Raw genomic sequence first — 16,141 nt, 5'->3', positions numbered from 1 at the left:
GAAGCTTAGTTGGATCTAATCAAGCAAGTAGTTAAGTGATGTACCCAGATCATTCATTGTTGTTCTCTAACAATTGCAGTAGTCAAAATCCCTTAACCAGGTAGTTCCTAACATGCCTTACATTGTAAATCCCTTAACCAGGTAGCTCTATATCCGAGTGTTAAATCCTCTTGCGAGGTTGATCCTAATAGGTCAAAGCTTCTAACAGGGCTCATCATCTAAATTCATTAACCAGGTGACTCCTAACAGGGTCTTCTCCTAACAGGGCATCATTGTAATCTTCTAACTAGGCTAGGATCCTAACAGGGCGCATTCCGAAAGAGTGCACAATTTTTGTGGGTACCAATTCCCACCGTGGTTTTTCCCTATTTGGGTTTCCACATGAAAAACATGGTGTTCATATGGTGAATGTTTTTATGTGTTGTTATGTTTTACTTTCAGTTTACGCATATTGATGAACACTTAATGAGTTGTTCTGATAATCCGGTTTAACAGTTAGTTATCACTGATTACTGGTAATGGTAAAGAGTTTATTACTGGTTTATGATTGATTTGAAGAATTTTTATAAGTTCAAGTTTTAAGATTGAAATTATTCTTACTATTGATTCACCCCACTCTCAGTATTAACCAGATCCTCTGAGATTATCAATGTTTGGATGGGTGGAGAGCTTGTGTTCTTCCATTGGATTTTGATTCTTCTTTAAAAATAGTTGTTTAAGTTATAACATCTTGCAGATCTAAGAGTTTGATTACCCCCATTGTTTGAAGAGTTTAGGTAGAGATTGTGGAAATTCTAAAATTGTGAACAATAGTCATATTGTAATTATGTATCACCTATTTATCTAGGGAGATAAAACCTTGTGATTGTGAAAAATGGGATCGAGTAGTTTAGGACCTCACCCCACTTTCCTCCACAATTGAAATATGAAAGAGACTAAGGAAGTGATTCACTTTGACTACTTGTTATGAAAAAGAGTCAAGGAATAATTTTAGGGTTCCTATTCCTTTGTTGCTATGAAAGGCAAGTGAGCTAAATGTTAAGTAATGACAAACTAGGATAGTGAAATGAATGATAATGACTACGTAAACTGTAATAACAGAGAAATACAAAACTAAAATTAAGACACAAAGTACAGACTGAAGAGGAAATTATGGTGTGCACCTATCATTGTAATTTGAGCCTGACTAAGCTGGACTAGGGCACTGGGTGCCTTGGTCCTTGTTGTGGAGCTAACCTGTACTTCTGGAATCTGCAAATTGAAGTCCTGATCTATAAAACTTCCTAAAGCTACTTAGAAATATAGAAGACTAGGGAATTGGGTACCTTGGTCCCAGTGTTCTAGGGCCTTCTTGTGGTCTGAACCTATGCCTATGAGTTCTATATTTCTGAAAGTCTGTAGCTCCATTAGAATTGTGCAAATGTACCTGCATGATAGAAAATGGTGTTTGGGTGGTTATATAGGGATTTTCCCCTAGTCAAACCCCTTGTTTTGGTGATTGCAACCTCCATAAATAGCCAATCATGTATTAAAAATATCTATGCAATAACCTTATGGGTGTATAAGATCCTAAAATTGCTAAAATGCAAGAATTAGTGTAGTGCCTCTCCTTGATGCATCTTGTCCTTTGTGCATAAATAGATCATATTGATATAATTTAGTCTACTTTATGATGATTTGATGGTACCTTACCTTGTAATAATCCTATTTCATAATTATATTGAATATGATGGTGATCATGATAGTGCTTGATTGTCGTGACTATCTTCCATTGCATATGTGATAGGGACGATGTCATACCACTCATTCATGAGCAGGATATGGCATTGTGATTTCCCTTCACTTGTCTATCTATTTAATGATATATGTTATGTTATATTTTGTTGTACATGTATTGGTGGTGACAAGTTTGCAGGTACTAGACATCAACTCCATCTGGCTTCACAGGTCTGAGTTTGTCTTCTTCCCAATGACAATTTGATCGAAGGTGACATGAAATCCCATTCTACAATGTTTAAGTTGATATCCTTGTTAGTCTAGTATCTTGATTTGAGTTGTCGTATAACATCATGTAGTATTTTGTATTGCCCCTTGTTGAGTTGTCTTGAGGTGTTGTGATTATTGGTTATTTAATTATTAATTAATTAATCAGTTATATAGTTTATAATAATAAATTAAATTAATAATTGATTCATATAGTTTAAATAAATTAAATTAAAGTATAGTTTGATATTTAATTATTTATTGGGTAATTTACTAATATTTATTCATTGATTTAAGTGTTTATTTTATTTTATTTTATTTTTAAGCCGCAATATTTTAAATTATTATTATTATTATTATTATGTTTGATTAGATTGACCCAAGACCTTCTCCATCCTATGGAAGGCCAAGAGTCACAACTTAGAATTCCACTTTAGATGTCCTTATTGGGAATTGAACTTGGGTCTCCACAGTGAGAACCCAGTGTTTTAACCAGTTAAGCTCAACCCCTTCAACAAGTGTTTATTGGATATTTATTATTGGTTGTTTATATTATTATTTTCCTTTTTACCTATTGGGGTCAATTAAATATTATATTCCTTATCTACCCTATTATTCTATTGGTTAATTTGTGGGGGTAAGTAAATAATATTATTTTATATTATTTACCTTGTATTTATGCATGGTAGGTATAGAATATAGTTTCTCTGAATATTCTGATTAGATGGAATTTTATCTATAGTTTGGATGCAATTTTATTTATTAGTTTCTTTCATGTGTTGTCGGGGCTGACTTCTTTGACAATTTTGAATGTTGTTGGAGATTTTGGCTTCGATTTGGGGATTGGTTGGATTGTTGAAGTTTGTTGGATTTTGATTTAGGATTGCTCTACTTCAATTTACATTTTACAATTACTTCAGGTTCCAGGTTGGTTTTATTTCTTTCTCTAAGCATTTTATTTTCTATAAAAGGAATGTCTTCTCTATGCCTATGTTTACTGTTTGCAAGGATGGGAGAAATTAAATTGAAAATAGATTATTGAAATAGTTATATTATATAGTTAGGGTTCAATTTGTACATTTTCACATAGTGTCATTTATTTATTTGTTTGGTAAATTATCGTGAACAACATTGTGATTTTTTTGTGTATACTGTGTTGGATTTGGAGTTCTTGTTGATTCAAATCCCTGCTTTCAGAGATTGTATTGGTCTCTATTAAATCCTCTATAGAGCATAGTTTGGGATTTTGGTTTGTATTTTCTAAGATTGGCTTTCTGAGTATTGTTGTGAGTAGTGTTCATATTCTAATGGTGAATTCTCCTATGTTTTGAGTTCCATTTTTCTATTTGATATATAATGACTTTGCGTCCCTTTCTGGGTTAATTCTAAGGTCATGTCTGAGTCTTGGTTGATTTTTGGATGAATCATAATTATCTAAGTTCTATTTCTTTTGAGTTTTTAGTCTTTATCTTGTATGTGCTACAGAATGAGTCATAAACGTTGAAAGATGAGATGTATGTGCTAAAAGTTGAGTCCTATGCACTAATCTGGGTGCTATATGTGCCTTTGTATGTGTTACATTTGCCATTTTCTCTATCTTTTGATTTTTAGACTCTAGCATGTATGTGCTAAAAGAAGTGCTCTATGTGCTACTCTTTTCCATGGATGCGCTAAGTTGCCCTGTTAATGGTAATTTTTATGGCTTTACCTTTCTGGGTTGGTTTTCTTAGTCTGCACTTGTACCAAAGGCATTTGATGATTTCCTTGTGAATCTCAAAGTGGATTATGCTTTATTTTTGGCTATTTAATTATTGCTTTTAGCTCCGGCAAGAGGAATTTATACCTTGTTGTTGAGGTTTATGTTATATTTTCTCCTACAAGATGACTATTCCTTTCTCTCAAAGATATATTTGTTGCTCTAGTGAGAGGACCAGTGCCTCACTGTTGAGGTGATCTACAGTTTGACTATGCAAGAGGATTTATGCCTCTCCTTTCTTATATGTGTATTTAGTTTCATGAGGCTCTCGATTTAAATATTGGCTTTATGGCTCTTGTTATGTCTTAGATTTGTATATCTGCAAAATTGATGTTGTTTATATTCTTGTAATAGAGACCTTGGTTAACCAGGTTATGCTAGATTGAGAACCCTCATTCTTATATATGTGTGATGTTACCCTAAGGCCTAGGAACATGATTAGGGAGAGTGGGATTACATGAGTCTTCAGAGGTCATGAGGAATGGATTGCTAGGATTTTTTGAAGTTATGGAGCTGAGGTCTACATCGTTGGGATAGCTTCACAGGGGATTCACTTAGCAAACTTGGGTTATATCACATGCACTCATGGAATACTAAAGAATCCCCCTATTTTCAAAAAATGTTTCCATAAACTCCTTTTTTGTGACCCCCTCCCAATACATAGCTCAAATTAAAAACCCCCTATTTTTACCAAATAGGCAATCTATTTTTTTAATTTTTGAGATATTAAATCCCCCAATATGAATGCAAACGATATAATATTACCTATAGCTCATTGGAGGTTTATTGTAATAATCAAGTGATAAAATAATAAATAATCATCGGTGCATTGGGTAGTAGTAACTCATCTTAATAAGATAAGAAATATATGTGTGGTACCCCATCTCATGGATAGATTGTTGTTGTTCTTAAATTCTGATTCCCCTCTTATCCCTTATAAGAAATATAATAACTCTACCTGCAAATAAAGAGATCAAAGAAAAAGAACTTCAGAGCAACATATAACAAGGTTTCAAGAACCTTCTACTCTTTGAACTTATCCAAAGTTTAGGCCGGTATACCTTCTATGAATAATTTCACACTTTTAAAATAGATCCACAGTAAACTAGTCCAAAACCAATGAATCTTATCACTTCAAACACAAACTGAAATAATAAAAGAAATCTTATGCTCATGTTCAATACTGATCTTCAAGAAATGTACAAAGAGAGCTACAACTGATACCAGTGCCTTATCTAGGCTACAGAGTCATCTAAGTTAAACAAGGATTTCACAATTAAATATCTCCATACATATCATCACTTCGACTTCTATCAACCCCATATATGCCTGACATATATAAGAGTCTTTCCTTATTAGACTAGCCAATGTTCATCAGATTCAAAGTCTCCAACAAAATAACATGGTGACAAAGATATTCCTTGCGTATTTAATTCCCCTCCTAAATAAGAAAGCTAAGAAACATATCTATAAAGACTACATTACAATCCATGTTTAATTGAATAACCCTAGATTACCCAAATGAAACCAGTAAATTACTGAAAGCACACCAGAAGACAACACAAATTCTAGGCTCAAAAATTTATGGTCTGTATATTGATATTCATTTTGAAAAAATCTTACAAAAATCATAATATTCTATGTAAACTTAGAAAAAACCCAGATAAATTTCTGTAGAGTTTCTTTACAAATTCTTGTGATCCCTTTTTTACTAGTCCTAGTATCCATTTATAATATTATGGATGCATACAAGCTTTGGACCTTCTCAAAAAGTTTGTTACAACAATCTTCTTGTTTCAACAAGAAGTTACAAATCTTTTCCATATTCTAATGGCCCCCTTCCCGTAGTTGTCATTCAGTAGCTTCTTCTTGAACCTCTGCATCCAGCACTGCATACGTTCTTGTCCACTCTTGATACACATCATCAGCAGGCCATGAGAAGTTAATAACTTTCCCTTTTGTCTTGGCCAATCTCTTCCAAGAATTTCTCATTTTATTGACCTCCGAGTTTAGAAAGCCATAATGTGATTTAATTGTTTCTATCTCCTCAATTGTTCTGACAAATAAAGAAGTATCATCTGTGCTAATGATTCCCTTTATCCTTAATGATAGGTCGGCTCCTAATTCAATAGGCCATACTTGTTTGTCCTTCAACTGAGCTTGACTGGCAAAACCCCCAGGAAATAATTCAAATACCTGCTCAGTGTACTCTTTCTTATACAAATTGATCTTCCTCTCTGCATTATCTAATCCTTTTGCTAATTTTGCCAGATCCTTTGTCAAGTCACAAGTGGATTTGATAATGGGCTCAGCCCCTGCCTCATCATAAGATATACATATAAGTTCTATCTCTTCCTCCCTAGGCTTCCACTTGTCCAAGATAGGCATTAGAACAACCTTGTCTCCATTGAGCTCATTCCACATATCCAAAACTTTACCCATATTGTTATACGCCAATGATGATCCTATAGTGTCAGCAAAACTCAAAATTGTGGCCCTCACTCTCTCTTCATACTTATTTGCAAACAGGATTTGAGCCTATTTTAGCTTTTCCAACTCCTGAGGAGTGATCTCAACTGATTGGGAACTAGAAGGTGCAAGAGAAGGTGGGAATTCAATGATAGGGCTAGTAGATGGAGGTTGTGTAGGAGAAGAAGCAATCATCAAGGTTGAGGACTCACCTTGATGGTATTGTCCTGCAAATTGGCTTTTCAATTTAGCAATAATGGTGTCTCAGCTCATTACCTCTCCTTTGGCATCATTGTAAGCTTTCAGGACAGTCTTTAACTTAGTTTGGAGAGATACATTTTCCATTGCTTCTTTCTCTACCACAACCACATTAAATTTTGTAGTTTCCAAGACTATGATAACAGCCTCCACCACTCTAGTATTTTGTACTCTCTTCACTATCATACCTCTAAGGTATCTTGACTCTGGGGTATCCTTTTACTTTTTATTTTCATCTCTCTTCAGAGACCACATTACCAAGGCCGCATTATCCTTGCTGAAGGTTACTCCTTCCATAGGCTTGGTCTCTTTTCTGACTACCTCTAAAACCAAGGAATCTGCTATATCTCATTCAGGGAGGATGAGTACACCAGCCTTTGCTACAATTTCGCTTCCTTGCTCAGGAGTGATGGTCTTAAATTTAGTGACCATTTCTTGTTTTATTTCTTCTTCCACCACATCTGCATCCTTGTGGGGTTTCTCATTCTTCCTCTTCTCACATCTGGCATTGAACTTATCAATATTCTGCTTCCACACAAACTGCATGAAAGCTCCTGAGGTAACAAAGTTGCTATCAACTAAGAATTCTTCATTGGCCTGTTTAATGGCGGGATCCAGTTCCTGGCCTTTGAACTCATTGGTGGTTATGTCCATCTCAGCATCTTCTAGCTCTTCAGGCATTCCATCCTCCACTTCATCATATGTATAGGCGATCTCCCCTAGACTCCCTAGCTGCAAAAATTGTTCAGTTGCTGCCTGCTCATCTCCTATATGAATGGGGGATTGAGATGGGGAATATAGGGGCTCATTAGTTTGCACTTCCTTTCCCACCCTTTGCTTCTTTGGGGATTCCTCAATGTCAATGACATCTATAGACACTTAAAAATAATTATTTTAATTATTTTTAATTCCTCACATAATTAATTAATTAATTATGTTAATTAAAATTCTTCTCAATATTAATTAAATATAATTAATATTGTCACTATAGCATATGATTGATTTATTTAATAAATCAATCCCTTTCTTTATTCTTCTAAAAAATCAAATCCTCACAAATCTTCCTCTTAGCTAATTAATTTCAATTAATTAGTTAACCTACATGATTCCTACAAATCATCTTCTTAATTCATCATTAACCTAATAAATTCTTCTAGAAACTCCCTAAACTCACTTAACATTATTCTTTTAGTCAAATTCTCCTACAAATATAAATCCCACCTAACCTTTCCTCTAATTCCTCTCCTAATGAGTCATTAATGGCCAATCATCATGATTAGCCACAAAGTCAACACTTTGTCCTTTCATCCAACCACTAGCTTTAAATGCTCTTTTTCTAGATGAATGTAAGATTTTCAAAATCTCACATTCCTCTAGGCATTTCCCTCTCCCAAGGAATTTTTAATTCCTTTTTATTCTTCTAATCCCCATAATATCTATTTTTGGAGAATTTTTAATTCCTCCAATGCATCTTGTAGAGTGTGGAGATACGAAATGCCTTTAAGGCATATTTCTTGGTCTCCACACCCTCTCTTGGACCTTGTGTGACCTCACAAGTAAATCTTAGCCCTTCATCTCGAATTCATCCTAGCCATCCATTTTCCTCTCCTCTTCCTATAAAATAGGGTTCCATCCCTTCATTCAAAATATCTTGAAATTCAGTAAGCTTATGCTGCCCTTTTGAGCCTAGGAAATCATCTTGGCAACTTGATCATCTTATCCTTATCATTCATCCTTATCATTTGTGCACAATATTGGAGAGCCATCCACATCTAGCAATCAAAGGAGCACATCAAGTGGAGCATTATCAAGGGGCGCCTTCACTTCATCAAGCTCAATCTGAAGGAGAAGGTAAAATAGCAAGGTGAAATGGTTTTTTAATGATATTTTAACATTCTGCATGTTTATTTCGTTATGTTTTGATCAGTTTACCTTTCAAATCTATTTTTCCCTCTTCATTTTGGCATGCCCGGTGGGACTCACATCCCTGAGAACTAATGTTATTGTTTTTTTTTAAGGTTTTTGTGAGTTGTGAGACGCAAGTTCCAGAATAGCGCAACTGCAAAAGAAAAAAAAATTAAAAAAAAAAAAAATATATATATATATATATATATATATATATCTTTTCGCAGGGTCCAGAATCGCGGCTCTACATTTCTACGCGATAGCTCCTCCTTATTCTATTATGTTTCTTTCTTTTTTTTCTGTTTCTGTTGTAGCATGACAGCTCTGTTATCTGATTTGTTATTTGATTTGTTGTCTATTCTGTTTTAGTATAATCTGTGCGAAAGTAGGAGAGTATGCTCTTGTCTATATAGACAATCAAAAATCCAGACTTTTCACTTTTCTATTATGTTTAGCACGACTGTATGCTCTGACCACAGGAAAGTGTGAAAATAGGAGAGTATTCTCTTGTCTATCTAGACAATCAGAAATCCGGACCTTTGACACTTTTCTATCTGTGTAGTGCTACTATTTGCTTTGTTAATCTGTCTAAAAATTTTAGGTGCTAACTGTAGTCTGCATTTAATTTATTTATTTCCTGTTATCTGCTCTGTTTAAATATAATTTGTCTGCCCGCAAGAAAGTGTGAAAGTACGAGAGTATGCTCTTGTCTATCTAGACAATCAGAAATCCGGACCTTTGACATTTTTATTTTATTCGGTTTAGTGTGACAATTTGCTCTATTAAATCTAGGGTTTCTGTCTGCTCTGTTAAATCTAGGGTTTCTGTTTTGTTAAATTTAGGGTTTCTATTCTGTTAAATTTAGGGTTTCTGTTCTGTTAAATTTAGGGTTTTTGTTCCGTTAAATCTAGGGTTAAATTTTTTTTCTGTTTTTTCGCCATATCTTCTTTATCTTGACTCCATTTCCCTTCAAACTTCACCATATTCTCTACATTGCCATTTTCTACATTTTCTTCCTTGGAGGCCTTATCTCAAAAATCCACTTTTTGAAGCCCAAAATCTCATATTTCTCTATTTTTAGGGTTTGCCATAACTTCTTCCCTTTTCATCCAATCACCTCCAAATTTTTCCCATATTATCCATCTTCAACTTTTGCTTCTTTGTCCCTCTTGGACAAATTTTCCCATTCCTTCATCTCTCCTCCAAAATCCCCATTTTTTCACTTGCATATCCCTTAGAAAGTGGTAAAAACCTAATCAAACCCCATTTACCCATCAAAGCTTTCTTCAAATCCACATTTGTCATTAGTAAAAAAGTTTTTATTCATGTTTTTCTATTTATTCCCAAAAAAATAAAAAAAAATTAATATTTTTGTCATTTTGTTGATTTTTTGCAGGACGCTTGTTGAAGACTATTTTTTCAAACTACTAATCAAGTTGTTTTGCAGGACGCTTTTTGAAGACTCCATTTTTCAAACTACTAATCAAGTGGTTTTGCAGGTTGCCTAGCTGATTCAACCAAATATTGTGCATTTATTTAAATTAGGCACCTAGATGTTAATTAAAATGGAATGAACCATTGTCTTATGTGTCTTTAAGAAAAGCGTAAAGGTAGGAAAGTATGCTCTCGTCTTACTAGGCGATCAGAAATCCAGACCCTCCAACCTTTTCTTGTTTGATTGTGTGTTTATCTCTACCGGGCCTGCCCTCCCAACTTGCTCTTTGAGAAGGTAAGAGGGGAATGACCCAAGTGAGTACACCCGGACCTGGGGTTCCCAACTCACTATAATAAATAGGCCATTGACTATGAAAGGGTTAATGGTTGGGGCTATATGAGAGTTCACTCTCACATTGGGTGCTTAGTAGGATCCTAGAGATCTCAATCATGCTTGCGTGACTACTAAGTTCTCGGTGCTTCGTTGGGCTATAGGCCTCAATTGCGCTTGCGCAACTTCGAAGGGTAGCTCCTAACGGGAAGACTTACTAAACACCTTGTTCATAGTGGCCAAAAACCCTCTAGTCATTGGTGCAGGAGGTCGGACCTCTGAAGCGGCCCATATTCTTATGGCCCTCAGTAGAGACACAAAGTTCGCCATGAGGAGTTTTCATGGGAATTGATGCTTGGCTGCCCCGAGAAGTGAGTGCCGTGGAGGGGAGCTAGTGGGGTCAAGCATCTAAGTGTCCGCTCTGGGTAAGCGTAGATGGGAAACCAATTGGGATTCAATGACTATTGTCCTTGCCAGCCTTAAGAATGTTGTATATGAGCATGAGTGTCTTTGAGATAATATGCATTTAATCATTGTGTTTGCTTTGTTTGATACATACTTGCCAAGAGTAGACTAAAAACACATCACTATCCCCAAAAAACTTTGCAAAAATATTTGTCAAGACACAAACAAATTGTCCAAGTTATTACCCACACCAAGTTCAAAATTGCGTCAAAACTCCGTTCATCCCATTTCTCATAAGCCTAAGAGAGAAGCTAAGAGTTTATCCTCTATGTCAACATTCAAGTTTGTCCTTTGAAACACCTACTATCATCTAAATCAAGGTGGTCATATCCCTTCATACAACTTGCCATTTAAATAGATCCTTCATGTTCATGTCAAAGACAACCTAGTCATCAAGTTTTCTTCTAAACCATCACTACCATACCTTCTTCATCAATCATCCTCAAATTTCTTAAGTCCTTTCATCCTCAAATTTCTTAATTCCTTTCATCACAAATTTCTTAAGTTCTTTCATCCACAAATTTCTTAAGTCCTTTCATCACAAATTTCTTAAGTCCTTTCATCCTCAAATTTCTTAAGTCCTTTCATCCTCAAATTTCTTAAGTCCTTTCATCACAAATTTCTTAATTCTTTTCATCCTCAAATTTCTTAAGTCCTTTCATCACAAATTTCTTAATTCCTTTCATCCTCAAATTTCTTAAGTCCTTTCATCACAAATTTCTTAAGTCCTTTCATCCTCAAATTTCTTAAGTCCTTTCATCACAAATTTTTTAATTCTTTTCATCATCAAATTTCTTAAGTCCTTTCATCAAAAATTTCTTAAGTCCTTTCATCACAAATTTCTTAATTCTTTTCATCCTCAAATTTCTTAAGTCCTTTCATCACAAATTTCTTAAGTCCTTTCATCCTCAAATTTCTTAAGTCCTTTCATCACCAATTTCTTAAGTCCTTTCATTCTCAAATTTCTTAAGTCCTTTCATCACAAGTTTCTAAAATCCTTCCATCACAAATTTTCTAAGTCATTTCATCACATTTTTCCTAAGTCTTTTCATCACAAATATCATGTATGGTCGCAACTCGATCCCAAAAGAAAAAGATGGCTGATCAACAATATGGCATGCCAAACATTGGTGTCCTATATGAAGATCCCACGCAAGATCATACACAAAGTGGGCAACCAAGCGATCAAGATCAAAGCCAAAATCTTGACATGGTTAACCAAGATTTACTTTGTTCGGAAGTGCAAACTTTCCTAGCGGATTCTTATAACCAAGAGATGATAGAAAAGTTTATTAAACACAATCCTACTGCACTTCTGAAAACTCTTCTTGAACATGGAGCTCAACTTCCACCTGAATTTAATAGATCCACTCTTGTCCAACAACCACAAGGAGACCTCGCTCCCACACAAAGTGTTGCACCTACTATTCAAACTCAATCAATTGCAGCCCCATCAATCATCCAAGCCCAATCAAAGCCACCCGCGACACCTCCCACCACGATCTCCATCCCACCTTCTTCCTCCTTACCATCCATACCACTATCAAATCCAATCTCATCCATTCTCCAACAAACTTCTATACCACCTCCTTCTATTCAACCACATATTTCTATTCCACAAACTTCCCTTTCTCCCAACTATGTCGCAAATTTTATCCAGACCGCATTCAATCCCGTCACAACAGTTGGCGGATCGCAACCGACTATCACACGAACCCCAGCAACATCGGTCATCACATCCCATATTCCCACTTCCTCATCATATCAATATATTGGTGGTGGTGCACCTTCTTTAGTTCATCCAATTCTTGGGGCAGATACAATTCATCAATATCAAAGTCCACAACAAGACCTCATCAAAGAAATTCAAGACATGAAGAATATCATCAAAAACATGAAAGAAAAGACTAATAAAAGGAAAGCTTACTCATTCGAAGAGTTTTTCCCTTGTCCTTATGACCCATCTATATCAGTTGCACCGTATCCCCCAAGATTTGAGATCCCTAAATTCACCAAGTATGAAGGCAAAGGACACCCCCGCGACCATGTCTGCAAATTCCACATCTTATGCCAAGAAGTCTCCTATAGTGACCTTTATCCTCGCAGACTCTTTCCCAAGAGTCTCACGGGAGACACCCTGGCATGGTTCTCATCTTTACCATGAGGTTCCATTGTCTCTTTTCTAGACTTGGCAAAAAAATTTGTGGCCCACTATGCATACAACATGGGTAATGATGTTTCTATGATGGACCTATGTAATACAAAACAAAGGCCTGGAGAAACCTTCGCCAATTTCCTACAAAGATGGCAACATCTTATCAAAAAATTCCAGTGGGACATGCCAGAACAACATCAAATTGAACTATTTCAAAAGAACTTGGTGCCTAAACTTTCAAGACCTTTAATATCTCAATGTATCAAATCCTTCCAAAAATTGACCAATAAGGGCCTCGCCCTCGAACGTGTCTTGTTGGAGGAAGGAACCTTGAAACATTACCAGAAGTCATCACAAAGTTCTTCCTCTTATCATAACGACAAGCCAAAATTCTGGGCTAAAAATAAAAACATGGTCAATGATGGTGTAACTGATGTGAAGCGGGTCCAAACCGTGGCCACTCCCCCAAAATCCACCACCAATATTCATCAATTCAACAATCAAAATAATTCAAATCAATCTCAAAAACCTCACAACAATGTCTCAATCCAAGGACGACCACCCCGATCAAATAATAGGACTCCAAGAGATTTCACTCCTCTTGTTGAGCCTATTGAAGTGGTGTTTCAAAAACTTGTCCAAGCAGGTATAGTGGTTTTTCCAATCACTCGCCCATTTGATCCCAATCAACCTAAACCAAGATGGTATAATGAAAATGAGTATTGTGAATACCATCGTATTAAGGGACATGATACACAAAAGTGTATGAAACTGAAGATCTACATACAAGATCTCATTGATAGAGGTGAGATTGAGGTAGCAAAGGAAAAACCTGGTAATAACAATGACAAACTCAAAATGTATCAAGAACCCTTCCCAAAGCATGATAAAGGAAAAGGCTCATCATCTAACGTAATGGATTATGACTATGCTAATCACATAACCAGTTTTGATTTTTTAGTAAGTCGCATTGAACCTGCAAACAATCATGTCAATGTCATAACCATCCAAGGAGTTAATCCTCCTTCTTCCCAAAGCAGACCAAACCCGGCTAGAATAGTCATTCAAGGTGCCATGCCTTCCACCTCCCATTTTCAGAATGACTGTAATGCAACTACACGCTGAGGAAGAGTCACCATCCAAGGAGTTCCTCCCCCACCAAACCCTCCACCCATGTCTTCCACCTGCCAATATGACCTCCTTGATCAACTTGGGAAGACACCCGCGCAGATCTCCATTTTGGAACTTCTCAAGACTTCTCCAGTCCATAAAGAAATTTTGGAACAAGCCCTTCTCCAATCACACGTTCCTGATAACATCAATGCCACCCAATTTCAAACCCTCATTGGAAACCTTGTTGCCCAGCAACACATTGTATTTAACTCTAAAGATGCTCCTGCAGATGAGGGCCATAACAAACCTTTGCACATCGAAGCTCTCATCCACAAGCACAAGGTCAAATGTATCCTGATAGACGGTGGATCCGGGCTTAATCTATGTACATACAAATTGATAAAACAATTGGGACTTTCTGAGGATCTGATAGACATATCAGGAAGGATCACAATAAAGGCATATGATGATGCAGAAAGAATTTCAAAGGGCTTGATCACCTTACCTCTTCAAGTGGGCCCCATTACAATTGAAACCCTTTGCCAAGTACTAGATCTTGATCTCCCCTACAACATTCTCCTCAGGAGGCCATGGATTCATTCCTTGCAGGCCGTACCCTCCACCTATCACCAATGCATCAAATTCCCCTATAATGGAAGAGTGATCACTATCAAAGGTGATCCCCAACCTTTTCAATATTGCAAACTATTAGAGGGGAAGAATTTGTATCATTTCCCACTAAATAGACCTTCGCCAACGCTTCCATCTAACACATCAAATGTTGCCTCCACATCATCCCAACCAAATAATCAAATCAAGATCTTGGATAATGGCTATGGAGAATACAAATTGGAGGACGTCTTATTAATAGGCAACCTCCCTCTCTCTCCTAAGTCATTTGGCAAACCAAAAGAGCTAAAAAAGGACCCGAAACCAGTCATGCAATGCCAAAGCACCACCTTCCAGCAATGGGGCCCACTTGATAATGAAAACCTCGAAGCAGATATCTCTTCATTGCTGTACCGGGAAGAGGACGATGATCCAAAAAGAATATCCAAAGAAATGTATCCAAAAGCATTTGCCATAGTTGAAAAAATGGGTTACAAAGGACACGGTCTGGGACCAGAGGAGAAAGGAAGAAAAACACCCATAAATCCTATCTCCTACAGATACAACAAAGGCTTGGGGTACACCCTGGTGCCTAAGATTACTATCGCTGGTGCCCCTTCTAGTCCTTCTTTGGATATCGAAAGCGCTGACGAAGAGGAATTTCATGAAATGCCTTATGAATACGAGAAAGATACCTTCTTCGATGCTTACATCAATACCATCACCCCCGTAACCCCTCCCACTTCACATGAGCTACATCTTGTCCATCCTGAACTCATTGACTGGGGCCAACGAGACAAACCCAATTTAGATATCTGCATCGACGATAATGCTCTCATTGCTCTCCTAACAACGCAAAATATGGAAGATGGTAATAGAATTGAGGGTATTCAACTACATGAAAAGGGATACTTTGGTAGTCAAGTCAATGCCCTTATCCACAAAAAGGATAATAAAAGAAAAAGATATGATTTTCTAGGTGAAAACCTCCCTGAGGCACCTTTGGATGAACAAGAAATAAAAACAAAGGGCATATCTGAAAGTGAAAACCTAGAAAAGGCACTTGATGATGAGGGATTTGACCTCCCTACCATTGGTTACCTTCCACAGGACAAATCAAATTTGTTGATAGAAGAAATAGACAGCATCAACATGCACTGAAGTCATTCCAAAAAATGTGCTCATTGCCAAATCCCTCATCGAAATCGAGAAACAAGACTTGATCAACTTCCTTACAGAGGTTAAAATCAATTTTGCATGGTCCTATTCCGATATGCCAGGGTTGGATCTTGCCTTGGTGGTTCACAATCTCGCCGTCCACCCAGATGCAAAACCTGTAAAACAAAAACTCCGCAAAATGCACCCGCATATTGTTCTCTTGGTCAAGGCAGAACTTCAAAAGTTGTTAGACACAGAATTTATCAAACCCATAGACTACGCTGAATGGGTCTCCAACATTGTGCCTGTCGGCAAACCTACTGGGGGCATCCACATTTGCACAGATTTCCAAGATCTAAATATAGCTTGTCCTAAAGACGATTTCCCGCTCCCAAACATAGATATGATTATGGATCTTACAGCAGGACATGAAATGCTATCACTAATGGATGGGTTTTCTGGATACAACCAAATCAGGATAGCAGATGAGGATCGGCATAAAACC

Source organism: Cryptomeria japonica, chromosome 6, assembly GCF_030272615.1.
Source record: "Cryptomeria japonica chromosome 6, Sugi_1.0, whole genome shotgun sequence".
Classification (NCBI taxonomy): Eukaryota; Viridiplantae; Streptophyta; class Pinopsida; order Cupressales; family Cupressaceae; genus Cryptomeria; species Cryptomeria japonica.
Note: the sequence above shows the minus strand (reverse complement) of the source record.